Source organism: Python bivittatus, unplaced genomic scaffold (assembly GCF_059951505.1).
Source record: "Python bivittatus isolate LINGU-HERP-01145 unplaced genomic scaffold, Pbiv_v1 ctg000080_np1212, whole genome shotgun sequence".
Classification (NCBI taxonomy): Eukaryota; Metazoa; Chordata; class Lepidosauria; order Squamata; family Pythonidae; genus Python; species Python bivittatus.
The window spans coordinates 60,929,429-60,942,243 of NW_028277035.1; the positions used below are offsets into that span (position 1 = coordinate 60,929,429).

At 42.7% G+C, this 12,815-nt stretch overlaps 1 long non-coding RNA gene across 1 annotated transcript; it reads right to left on the minus strand.

Annotated features, from left to right (window-relative positions):
- Positions 1-1,196: 1,196 nt before the first annotated feature.
- LOC112541716 (uncharacterized) lies at positions 1,197-11,128 on the minus strand. Its single transcript, XR_003085681.2, has 3 exons — positions 10,979-11,128; positions 4,661-4,739; positions 1,197-2,790 (listed from the first exon to the last, which is right to left on the minus strand). It is a non-coding gene; the product is annotated as an uncharacterized LOC112541716 (long non-coding RNA).
- Between the last annotated feature and the right edge of the window lie 1,687 nt (positions 11,129-12,815).

A 12,815-nucleotide genomic window follows, 5' to 3' on the forward strand; every position in this document is an offset into this window, starting at 1 on the left:
GCATCCCAGCAGCACCAGGCATGGCTGCCCTGAAGTCTGACTGGGAACAGAGCATGTGGGACAATTGCTCTGTAATTTTGGAAATGATTCTGGAACTGAAAAGCACCCTGCCCTCAAGAGTTTCCAAAACTGGGAAGTGGGAAGGAGAAAAGAAGGCTTTTGAACTTCATTTGTTTTATTATTTCATGAAGAACTTCAGCATTAATGAGTGTTTGGTTAACGATGGTAGGAGCAGTTAAAACAGCACTAGCATTTATGACTATTTAGTTCCATCATCCAACATCTTGGCACAACGGGTGAAATGCCACCATCTCTCCGGCAGATGCTTCAGTCCTGTTTGGCACCAACGTCCCCTCTTGCATATTCAGGAGGGAGCTCATTTCAGCTCGTGCAGCTGCAACTACCCCATTGCCCATGCCGTGTGCCAAGAGAGTAGGTGGAGCTGGACGGAGTGTGTCAGAGGAATATATCATCAAAAGCAACATCCGTATGCTAGGCCTTGCATCTTTGTAGATGGCAGCTCTCTAATCCCATTTCCATCCCCAGCCTCTGTGCCATATGTCACTATAAATTGCTGTTTAGATCTCTGGCCTCTCGTTGATAATTCATGAGCTACTGAGTTTGAAACAAATGAGTATCAGTTGTCAGCAGCCTGGAGGCAACTTTGGAGACGGAATGGGGAAATTCCACTTCAAGGATCAGTTTGCACCAAAGCGGGTCTGTAAACAGCAGTAAAAGTAGGAGAAAGCTTTGAACGTAAAAAAGCTATGCAGACAATCCAGCCTTCACCAGCTTGTCATATTCATGGTGTCTTAGACTACAGCTTTATCATTCTGTAGAAGGCCTTGCGTTTCTGACATCCATTCGGCCCCGCTCCCTCTAAGAGCTCAGATTCAGAGCTATTTTTCATAGTGATCGACAGCATGACTGGAAAGACCTGGCAGCCCCCATTTTTTATCCCCCAACCCTGCATGATGCAGGCTTGTCTCAGCTCCACCCCTTTATTTCCACAGCCTTATCCCACTGTTTTCCATGCTGTCCTGCAAAACAATGGCAAGCTGCAAAACGCAAAGGAGAGCAAAGAAAGGCAGGACCGTTCCTTGCTATGCTCTTTTGAGTGCCGTGCCAAGGGCTTGTTTGCGAGTGAAAACAATCTCATGGACTGGGAAGGAGAAGAAGAAGAAGAAGATTAAAAACTGCTGTGTCAGGTACATGTCGGTTGCAAAGGAAAAGGGAAGCAAAAAGAGGGAGGCTTATCTCTGGGCCTGCAGAGGTGAAGTCAGGCCACAGCCTCAACCGCTTGCATTGCTGCCCATCAATACAGCGGTCTGGGAGACTGAAAGCGTGCTACGTGGGACTTTGACATGCTGAGAGGCAGGAACACTGGACTGTGCCCTTCTGGGGTTTAGAAGGGCTGCGTTTAGAGTTCAGTTCCCTTTGCTTTCTGCCTGCCATGCTTTGACCCAACACAAACCAGTTTTGTAGTTTGGCTCATGCGTGAGCAGACACGCAGTTCTGGATCCTTCAAAAATTGCTTGCCACAGTTTCTGTGGATGATTTGGGGGGGGGGGGACACCTTGGAGATTCAGCTTTGACTGGATATGTTCCACATCCAAATCTGCTTTTGCAAATTGTACTGTATCAAATAGCTAAAGAATTTGTTGTTGATTGATCATGATTCATAACTGCATCACATCCTACCATGACTGCCCATTTTTTAAAGAGAAGTGGGAGAGAAGAAGTCTCACCGGCAAAGATTAAGGATAGTCATATTTGGCCCCAAAGGGTAATAGTTTGGGATTCAGTTACACCCCCAATCTAAAAGGTTACAAAAAGGATTTTTTTAAAAAACTCTGCAGGAACTGGGGCTGAATGCTCAGGTAGCTCAGGTGAGCAGTGAGATGTTGGAAGAGAAAAAGTGGATGAACTCACACTTCCTTTGCCATGAATGGAAGTCAGAGTTTGCAGTCACAGGCCTCATAGTTTTCAGGAAGTGAAAACTTGGCAGTAGATATGAAACTGCAGCTTCTGGTTTAGTTCACAGCACTTCCACATCAGTGATTTGCATTACTTCAGGATCTGATCTCACCTGACTGAACTCATGACATGCCTGTTTTTATGAGCTGAGTTTTACTGGAAGCCGTAACAAAGCTGGCATTTTTTTTTTGAATTATCATTATTATTAATGTTATTGGTTTGCAAACTTTATGGATGGTCCATTTTTCCATTAGTGAGAACTCTTTCCACACCCCATCTCCTAACTCCTGAATTCAAGCTAGACATGACTGTCTCTTCTGCTCCCTTCCCCCACAGAGGTCCAGCGTGATGTCTTTTCCTGTATGCATCGTTTAAAACATACCTCCCCCTCCCCCTGCGCCAACTAGCTGTTGTAGCAAGGTGCAGGCATGGGTGACAGCTGTCGGAAAAAGAATGTGGTTCCTGAATGACTAAGACACAAACATTTCACTTTCACGATCCACTGCCCCCCTCCCCATGTGCCTGGCTCCTTAACCTAGGTTTGCAATTTGTCATCTTGTCTGGCCCATCGTAGAGATTCAGAAACTGCTTGCCACCCATGGCAAACTTGCTGTCTGAATCTGAGAACAAATTTGATCAAAATGGTTTAACTCCTGCTCTAAGATGATGTTCTAGCTTTCCTGTCTTTTAAGGAATACTGGATAACAAGCAAACTGGCAATGGTGTAGGCTTCTTGTCTCTTTTGTTGAGTTGTCTCCACAGATAGGAAACATGCTGTAGTTGTTCTGCTACTAGTTTTCACAAGGGAGCGATCTGAAAGACAAAGCCGACACAAGCCTCAGTGTTGCTGCGCTACAGCTTTTTAAAACAAAAATTATTTTAGGAGAGAGATAAGTCCATAACAGAGATTAGCAAGAAGAGGGGAAACAAAGGTTGCATGGCTTCTGAGAACTGCACCAAGAACTGGAAGTACTTGGCTTCCAGTCCTTGTCTTTGGGCTAAAGGCTCTTCCTCCCTTTCAGCTCACATATTTGTTTAACCTTTTCTGGTTAGCTGTATGACCCAGAGCCGAATTTCAAAGCATGGCTCATTATGCTTCCAGCTTGCTCACTGCTGCCCACCCAATTTCCATTCATATCTTTGTGGCTCTCAGTGTGCATGGAGAGATGAGATGTGTCATGAAAGAAATGCCACCTAGTGCAGGGATTTAGCCCCACTGATGTGGCTCTTGTTCTGGCTACTTGTCCATTTGGATGAGCTCTGATCAGTGCAGAGATTGGTATCTTGCATAGACCATAGACATGAAACAAGCTGATTAAACACACATTCTCTCTGGCAGCCTCTTAGATGACACAGGGCCTGCTGTCTAAAGTGCACGTTAAAAACACCTGGCCAAAGGGAGTTCCCACTCAGGCGCTTCTGATAATGCAACCTATTTTAATATGCCACTCTTCATTGGTGAATTAATGCCACACCTATTCTCTGCAGAAGGTCAGCATAGGTAGGGGTTCAAATTTCTGTAACCATCCTATGAAGTAGGGTGTGTGTTGGTGGGAATTGCTTTGTTCAGCAGAAAGGTCTGCTTCATGACTTAGCTCTGTGGCTATGGAAGCATTTTAACAACAGTTGTTCCAGATCATAAACCAGAACCCCATTGCTGTGCTATGATGAATAGTTAATTAGGCTTCAGACCAGGGATCAATATATAGACAGCCACCTCTGAATTTTAGCTACCACAGCAAATTATATGTAGAACTCTGTGTGTGTGTGTGTGTGTGTATGTATCATAGGCATATATAAGATAAAAAGAAAATAAAAGTAGATTCACTTTCAGAAGAATTCTATGAATAGTGTAGGCCAATCCTGTGCCCTAGACCAGTGTTTCTTACCCTCAGTAACTTTAAGATGTATGGACTTCACTCCTAGAATTCCCTAGCCAGATTGCCCTAGACCAATGTTTCTCAGCCTTGGCCACTTGTAGATGTGTGGACTTCAACTCCCAGAATTCCCCAGCCAATTTAGCCTAGACTATAGATGTCCTTGAAATGGGTCTGCTTATTCATAGGTAGAATATTGGATATCATCCAAACTACAAGCACCAGTGTTTACGTATGTTCTCTCTGCCAGTCTACCATTTCTTCTAAATATTGGCAACAAGCTCGCTTGGGGCTCTCATGGATGGAATATGATACAGTCATAGCCAAAACAAGGCAAAGTCCATTTTTTTCAATTTGCTTGGAAAAGAACTAGCTTATCAACTGGCTTGTGGGAATGGAAGAGAAAGAGGAAGAATATTAATATCTGCAAACAGCTATGCTGAGTGGTAATCCGAGCTCCTGGTTGGCAACTGCTGTTAGTGCTAAGCCCCTGAGAATGTCTGACTCTGGCTAAGAGCCCCAGTCTGTCATGCCCTCATGGTGTTTAACCTTCTGAAGGGACAGCAGGAGTGGAAAGTTCCACTTAGTTCCTCACCCATCTTTGCCAATCTTTTAAACACTAGCAGTCTTTCTCCCCTGCTGGAGTGGCTTTATGATGCCTGACTCTGCTAAAGCCAGAATCAACAGGATCTAAGATCATCCAGCCATACGTTCCCAGAAAAAGGGCTAATTTTCAAGAAAATGGGAAGAAAATAGGTAATTCCTCTCAGGAGTTATTCTAGCATAAGAGAATAAAAATTAGCTACCTGGATTAAGTCCAAAGGCCATCTCATCTGGAAACTAAACCTTATGAGGATAGCCTGAGGAAAATACGTGTGTTTAGCTCTGAGAAAAGAAGGCAGAAGGGATATACATTAGCTCCATAGAGTAATATAATATAATATAATATAATATAATATAATATAATATAATATAATATAATATAATATAAATCAAATTTATAATGTTGCCTGACTACATTGGATAGTATACAACACTAAAACAGTATGTATGTATGTATGTATGTATGTATGTATGTATGTATGTATGGTGCCATGGCAAGAAGTGGCTGACATTGGGAAATCCTATCAGTGGCTGGAAAGGGCTGGACTAAAAGACAGCACTGAGGCACTGATCATAGCAGCACAAGAACAGGCACTAAGCACCAGATCCATAGAAGCAGGATCTACCACACTAGACAGGACCCAAGGTGCAGATTGTGCAGAGAGGACTCAGAAACAGTCCAACACATAGTGGCAGGGTGTAAGATGCAGGCAGAAACAGCATACACTGAACGGCACAACCAAGTAGCTGGCATTGTGTACAGGAACATCTGCACAGTGTATGGGCTAGTGTGATGGACTGGAATGGTAGGAGGGGAGTAAAGAATGTGCTCTCATCTCCAGAGGAGCGAGAAAGAGATAAGCAGAGGAAACTGGCACCTCCCTAAGAAATTCCATCGGTGTGAACTGACTGAGCCTAGGAACTGGTTTTCATTCTGGGAAGATTCTTGTAAATGGGTCGTAGCTAATAAACCTTGCTGGATTGATTCTGTATGGTCTCTTGGAGTTCCTTGGGCTAGGCCTGACATCAACATTTCTTAGGGAGGTGCCAGTTTCCTCCGCTTATCTCTTCCTCGCTCCTCTGGAGATAAGAGCACATTCTTTACTCCCCTCCCACCATTCCAGTCCATCACAGCTAGTAGACAAGGACCAGAAGACAGCGGCGGTGATAGATGTAATGGTGACAGCAACATCAGGAAGAAGGCGTATGAGAAGCAGGAGAAGTACCAGGGCTTGAAGGAGGAACTAGAGAAGATGTGGAAAGTAAAGGCCAAAGTGGTCCCAGTGGTGGTAGGAGCACTCGGGGCTGTGACTCCTGAGCTGGGAGAGTGGCTCCAACAGATCCCAGGAACAACATCAGAGCTCTTTGTCCAGAAGAGTGCAGTGCTAGAAACAGCTAAGATACTGCGCAGAACCCTCAAACTCCCAGGCCTCTGTAGAGGACCCGAGATTGAGGAAGATACATACCACCCATAGGCTGAGACGGGATTTTTTAAGAAAAAAGAACACTCACATTCACAAAGAGCAATCAAGCATACAACTAATATACATATAATCAAATATTTCTCCTGTTCGTTTGTTTTTGGAATGGATTGCTTGCAGACCTTCCACCTGCTGTTTGTTTACAAAGCTATCTATTCCTTTCCCAGGTTCATTGTGTTCCATCTTTCCAGGTCCACCTCTCCCATCTGCAGGCCAAGCAAAACGACCATGGAGAAAGCACACAGTGACTAGAGGGGAGGGAGCATGCCCACAGCAGCTGAAACTGGCCAATAAGAGCTGAGAAGAACCCAGCCTCTGAGTGTGTCATCACCAACACCATCAATGAAACTTCATAGATTGTGTCCATCTGAGGCTTGTGTCAGGAGAAGATGGAAAACACTACTTGGAAAGTGGAACAAATATAAAGACAAATGTAAACTGCCTGTTCATGGGAATGACCTGTGGACAAGTGTGGAGACAATGTGTGGGTTACATCAGGGGCGTTTGGCTACGAGGCCAGGCTTTTCTGTTTTTTGGTTATTGGTTTTATTTATTGGTTTTCTTGTGTATATGTGGTTTTATTCTTGATTGTAAGCCACCTAGAGTTTGATTTAAGATGGGCAGCTATACAGATGTTTTAAATAAATAAAATACATGTACTTTAAAAATAGTTACTGGGGTATCTTTGGGCCATGGTTATCAGGATATTGGATGAATCGCTATTTTTCATTTCCTCTTCATTAGCCACTTCCCAATCTGTGGGAGATCCTGTCCCCTTATTTAATGCCTGTTGAGTTTGTTTTTGAAGCTTTGGTGAATGACTTTGTCAAAATCCTTGTGAAGGACATTGTACCTGTATTCTTTGCACAGGAAGACAAAATATTTTGCTTCTGATCTATCTAATTGTTCACTGGAAGCACCGCAGAGGACATGAAATTACTGCAGGGCAAATGTGATTCATACAGTGGAATAGGTCCAAAAATAAACTCTAAGGAGGAAAGTACCATTTAATTCTGCTTGGGGGGGGGGGGTGCGCACGCATGTTGTATGAACTAGCCCTATCCTCTGGATGCTGATGTACACAGTGTTTTGTATCAACTAGAAAAAGTCCACAGTCAGAGTATGACCAGAATACCTGTCCTCACAGAAAGAGCCCACCACACAGACGCACACGCGCGCACACACTTGTATGGCCTTTTTTCTGACCAATGTCAACCATGTGGCAGTACAAGATGTGGATGGTTCGCACATGGCTTCAAGGGGGTGAGTCTAACTTCTGCATTTGTGTACTTGTTTCATATCCATAACAAGGGCTGGCCTGCTTAAGAAGCATTTTTCCTCCATTTGCTATTCCTTGATGTTGCAGATGAGATTACATGGATTAAATATAATTTAATTTGCCCAGCTGTTGGAAGGAACATCTATTCCCCTTGGGAAAGAATTCAGGCAGAGCTAACATAAACTGAAAGCAGAGTGAGACAAAAAGGCTCACAAAGGTCAGGGCTAGCTGCAAATACAGATGCTCATCTTAGCTTGCCAATCCCTAGGGTAGCTTTGAAACAGCAGAAGAGGCAGCTGCACCCAGATCCTGGCAGCTGAAAAGTTAAATTCTAAATTCGGCTTTTGCTTGGAGATCATCAGCTACCATAATGAGTCACCAATCTCCAAAGTGGCCTTACGGGAATGTCACATCCAAAGCCTGAAAAATGGATGGGTTGTATTTTCATCATAGGGTAATAATTAAGAGCTGATATACACAAGCTCAGACTAGTTAGCCTGGTGCTAGACTGCCCAGCACAGGTACACACACAGGAAGAAGAAGCTATTTCACCTATTTGGTGTGATGTTCATGTACCTCATTTCTAAGTAGTGAGAAGTTAGTTCCATTTCCTTGGCAGAGATCACAAGGATTAATATCAGTGTTATAAAATGAGGATTCATATCACTGTCTCACATCATAATTTCTAGGAAAAGGCCCCAAATCTCCTGCAGAACCAAACTGGTTTTCTTCTCAGGACCAGTTGTAGAACCAATTGTTTCCTTTTATTCACAGATCCTCCCACCTCTTCCCTACAGAGAGAGTGTGGTGTGTGGTGTGTGTGTGTGTCTGTGTGTGTGGAATCATAATACCATCAATATAATCAACTGCCTTTTGCTAAGTCTTAAAAGCCCTTGTCATAAATCTACTAAGCTGAGAGTTTTATTCCCAGAAATCCTAGGTTAGACAGAGTGAAGAATCTCTGTTGCTCTAGATGTTCAACACTGGTCTTCCTATCTGGGGCTGCTGGGAACTGTAGTTCTACAATATCTAAAGGACTACATTCTTCCTCTTGTCTTTGACATAGCATTTGTAGAATTAGAAGAGATCTTGTACAGTCATGTTGACCAAGCTTTACATTCCTAACCATGGGACTCTTTCAAGTGGAGGAAACAAGATGAAATTGAGGAACAGCATTTATATTCTCCCCATAACCGTGCATCTGGAAACAAACTGGAAGTTAATAAATTTGGCACTAAATTGGGCTAGGACAGTCTATCCAGTTAATCAATATTTGCTATTACACTCTAATTTAATCCAAGTTATTGGACTGAGTAGCAGTAGGGCTGAGCCTGTAGGGTTAAAGCTGGAGGTTTCAAACCTCTCTCCCACTGTGTTTAGACTCCCTGACTCCAACTTCTGCCCTGGTGTAGCTGTTTAGTAATAACTACTATCTTCCCTCCCTCCCACAACCTGTACTGACCTTCTGGAGTATGTAAGGGTAAAACCAAAAAAGAAAATAGTTTCTATATACAACCTCTTGGCCCTATAGCATAAATGTGTGTGATTAGAGAAATCAGAACTTCTTCCTGACACTGGGGAGATAGACCACTCTCACCAGGGAAAAACAAAACGAAACATTATTTAAATAAAAAATAAATTAAAAGATATGGTATATGAAATTTGACCTACAAAACACATGCAATGTTCTCAGCAGACCACAAAATTGTGGTTGTCTGTTATAATTAATGAGTTAGGGCAGGATCTCTGCATTCATATTAAATTTCAGCTCACAAGTTGATAAAAATTAAAATAAATCTTCTTGGCCACAGCCAAATGTTACACAAAATGCTCTACTTATAAGGAGAAAATAAAAACAAGAAACAATAAGACTCATGGGGAATCTGTCTTTGGGTACATGACGGAAAGAACATCTGTCCTCAGTAGCAACTGAAATTTTGGAATGTGAGGTGTGGATTTGCAGCCTGTACATTCACTGTAGACCATTTTTAAGGTAACCAACCAGGACCTGATTAACATATGACAGCCAAGACTGATTTCCCCAGGAAAGGGAATATTTGTGGATAAACCCACATTTCCAAGTTTCATACCCACATCTTCTAATATTTCATGAGTGAGAAAGGAGAATGTTTGTGACCCTTATTTTCTGTAAAATGACTTCTTCACATGATTGTCACTTCTTCTCATCACTGAAATCAATGCACTGAAGTATCGAAAGCAGATCCATTATTGTAGACCTACTGTATGTTTTCCAATCAATGGCCATACTGGCTGGGGAATTCTAGGAACCGAAATCCACATGTCTGGAAGTTGCCAAGTGTGGGAAACGTAGATATAAACTAATATAATATAGGCTGTTCAATATTGGCAATGGAATTTGCAATTTTCAGCTTCACTAATATGAACTTAATGTCAAAATTTGGAAAACAAGAGTGGGTGCAGGTGCTCAGGGAGGGAGACATGGACTATGAAAGCAAACCTTTGAAATCCACCTTTGTACAGTTTCTGTTTCTAAATCAGCAGAATAGATGGTGGGAATTACGGTTGTTATTTATTTCACAGAATGTTCTATTATAAGAGAGACACCCAAGATTGTACTATTTAAGTCTGGAAGCAACCATAAACAATATCTAAAAAACATCACAAAAGTGCTTTGACCAAGGACCTTTCTCCACTTATACCTAAAAATGTTCCCTGATGACCTTTTTATCCTGCCATGTCTCATGATGCTTTCATCTCATCCCTAACCAATGAATGAGGCAGCTTAAAGTCATCCTGAGCTGTGCTGATGTTAACAGTACTGCTTTTTCCCTTAAGCCAACAATGTCCCAGAGCAGCTGTAAAAAGACCATTGAAAAGGCGGAACAACAAATCAGTAGCAGAGGAAATGGCAGATCATGAACAGCAAAAAAATATATGACTGAAACAAGGATTATTTGCTGTCTATAGGGAGGTGTGACATTTGTAAGGTTCTCTTGCACTAAGGTGTAACCTGCTTAAATAAAGACTCATCAAAGAACATGAGTTCATTCTTTAAATTGTTTCCAGCACTATGTGCCACGGTGTGTTTGATCTCAAATTCTAATTCTCTGAACAAATTTCAGCACTGGGTTCCATGGTGTGTGGGGACTCACATTTTTCTGTTGGCTTTTTCCTACTTGCAGAATCGGGATTTGATCCCTAGCATTTCCAGGTAGAATTGGCAAAACTCTGAGCTTTAATCCTGGAGTATGGAAGTTAACCTGAATCTTATTCCTGATCCAAATTTGTACAAATATGCAGGGGAGTTTCCAAAAGTATCTTAAGCCCAGAATTACAACTGTTCCCAATTGTTTGTGAAGCAGACAGAGAGACAACAAGGGAAGAGACCTTTTTCCAGCCACCAAGCAGCAGAAGAAAACCCACCAGTTAAGCCAGAGATAAGCAAAGGATGAGGTTGTTGATTTGAGCAATATAGAACAGCATTTCCTCTGAAATTTGACTCAACCCAACTTTGCTGGGATTTAGAAAGGCCTTTAAAATCTGGCTGTTTCATCAGGCCTTGGGGACAATTATGATATGAATTTGTCTCCTTCTGCATTGAGATTGTCTGTTTATTTGACTCTTATTGTTCCCTGATGCATGAAATGGATTCAGGAGTGTATTATTCCATTACCTTAATTTTTAGTGTTTAATCCTGTTTACATGTTGAATATGTCCTGAGTTGCATTAACTGAAGCAGAATATAAACCTAGTAAAGCAAACACACCAAGAAGCCTTACCTCCCATCATCCTTTACTATTGGCTACAGCTGCTGGGACCTGGCATTCAAAAACATCTGGAGGGCCAGGCTTTGCCCTTCCCACTTGAAGTCCTTTGTTCCACAAGCCCTTTTAAGCATTGCCTCAAAGAAGGTTCTCTAAGCAGGAAGGAACGTCCTTGAATTGCTAGTCTCCTTTGGGAAGGGAAGGGACCTGCGTCAACCCAACCGATAAGATGCCTCAACCTAAAGATAACAGTAAAGGAAATTTAAGCAGCGCCCCACCTTCTTTTCGCCAGTTGGCTTGGAAGGAGGGAAGGTTTCCTGCAGTGAAAGTGGAAAGCAGCAGCAGTTAAATTATCCTCGGCAGCCCCCTAAACTCAGCTGCTTTCTTTCAGAAATATCAGTTGCCTAAAAAATCTGCTTAGCCCGGAAGGAATATCTGTTGGTCCATACCTCCGTTGTTTACATGGCAGGAAGAAAGACAGCATGAAAAAATACAAGGCTTGTTGGATTTAGGAGTATCCACAAAGGGGTCAAAAAGAAAACAAAAAAACGCACAGGCATGGCCACCAACTTGACTTTTTTTGACCCCCTCTGTGGATGCTCCTGATTGGGTGACTAATAATATGGCAGAAATGTGGCATATTATGTATCTATATGTAACCTCCAGGTTACTGGCTGACTGAGCTCCTTGGAGCATGTACATGACATAAATTTAACAATCACTTTGTAGGTCCCATCTTCATTTTTCAACTGAGTTCAGGGTGCTGTTTATTTTTAAAACCCAGATGAGTTAGACTACAATTTCTATGGCCCACAGCCTGTATATCCAGTGATGATTCTCTAGTTGAATGACCATTTTCTCCCAAATAAGCCTGCCTGTATATGTGGTTCTCATTGGACTACCTGCTTGGCACATCTGCTCTATTGTCCCTGAGATATGGTAGGAAGATTACCAGAGAAGTGAGTCCTTCATGGCAGTGGCCTTTTTAACATGGATCCAATTTCTGCCCTGAAGTCTTTTCGCCCAGTTGTCAGAGTGGCTTTGTTCCAACAAGTTTTTATGCTGCATCAATTGCTTTGATTTAGACCTTTAAGTCCTGATATTTGAACTACTGCTGGTTTTGGAGAGAGGTTGGTATAGTGATTAAAGGACCACGCTAGAAACCAGGACATTGTGAGTTCTAGTCCTGCCTTAGGCACAAAGCCAGCTGGGTGACCTTGGGCCAGTCACACTCTCTCAGCCCTGGGAAGGAGGCAAGGGCAAACCACTTCTGAAGATCTTGCCAAGAAAACTGCAGGACTAGTCCAGGCAGTCGCCAGGAGTCAAGACTGACTCAAAGGCACAAACACAAACACTGCTGATTTTATATAAGTGCTGAGGGTTGCACTTGGTCTTTGAATGGTTTGCTGGGATGATGAGTAAGAGAAGAGATAAGACAAAAACATATTTCATAATGAATATTTTTTTCACTGATCGCATCAAAATTTACCCATTGGCAGCAAGTTCTGGAGAGGCTCTGGGGACCACAGGCAGACCTGGCACTGCAACTTGTGAGTCCTTTCTAAAACATTTTGTACTGCATGCAAAGCCCTACATATGTCTTGACACAGGCAAAGCTCGGCCCCAAAATCTCTCCACCACAGTGTTAAAAGGAAGAGTTATGGGGCAAGCCAGATTTTTGCACAGTCTTTGCTTCTAACTCTCCTTCAATGCAAACACATTGTTCCAGAATGCTAAGAGGGATAAGCTTTGTACCTCTGCAAAAACTTTTCTTGGCTGGCAAGCATCCTGGGCTGCTGCAGGGTGGGGACTATTTTTCCTCTGCTGTGGGAGAAAAGAGGCTTCAGCCAGA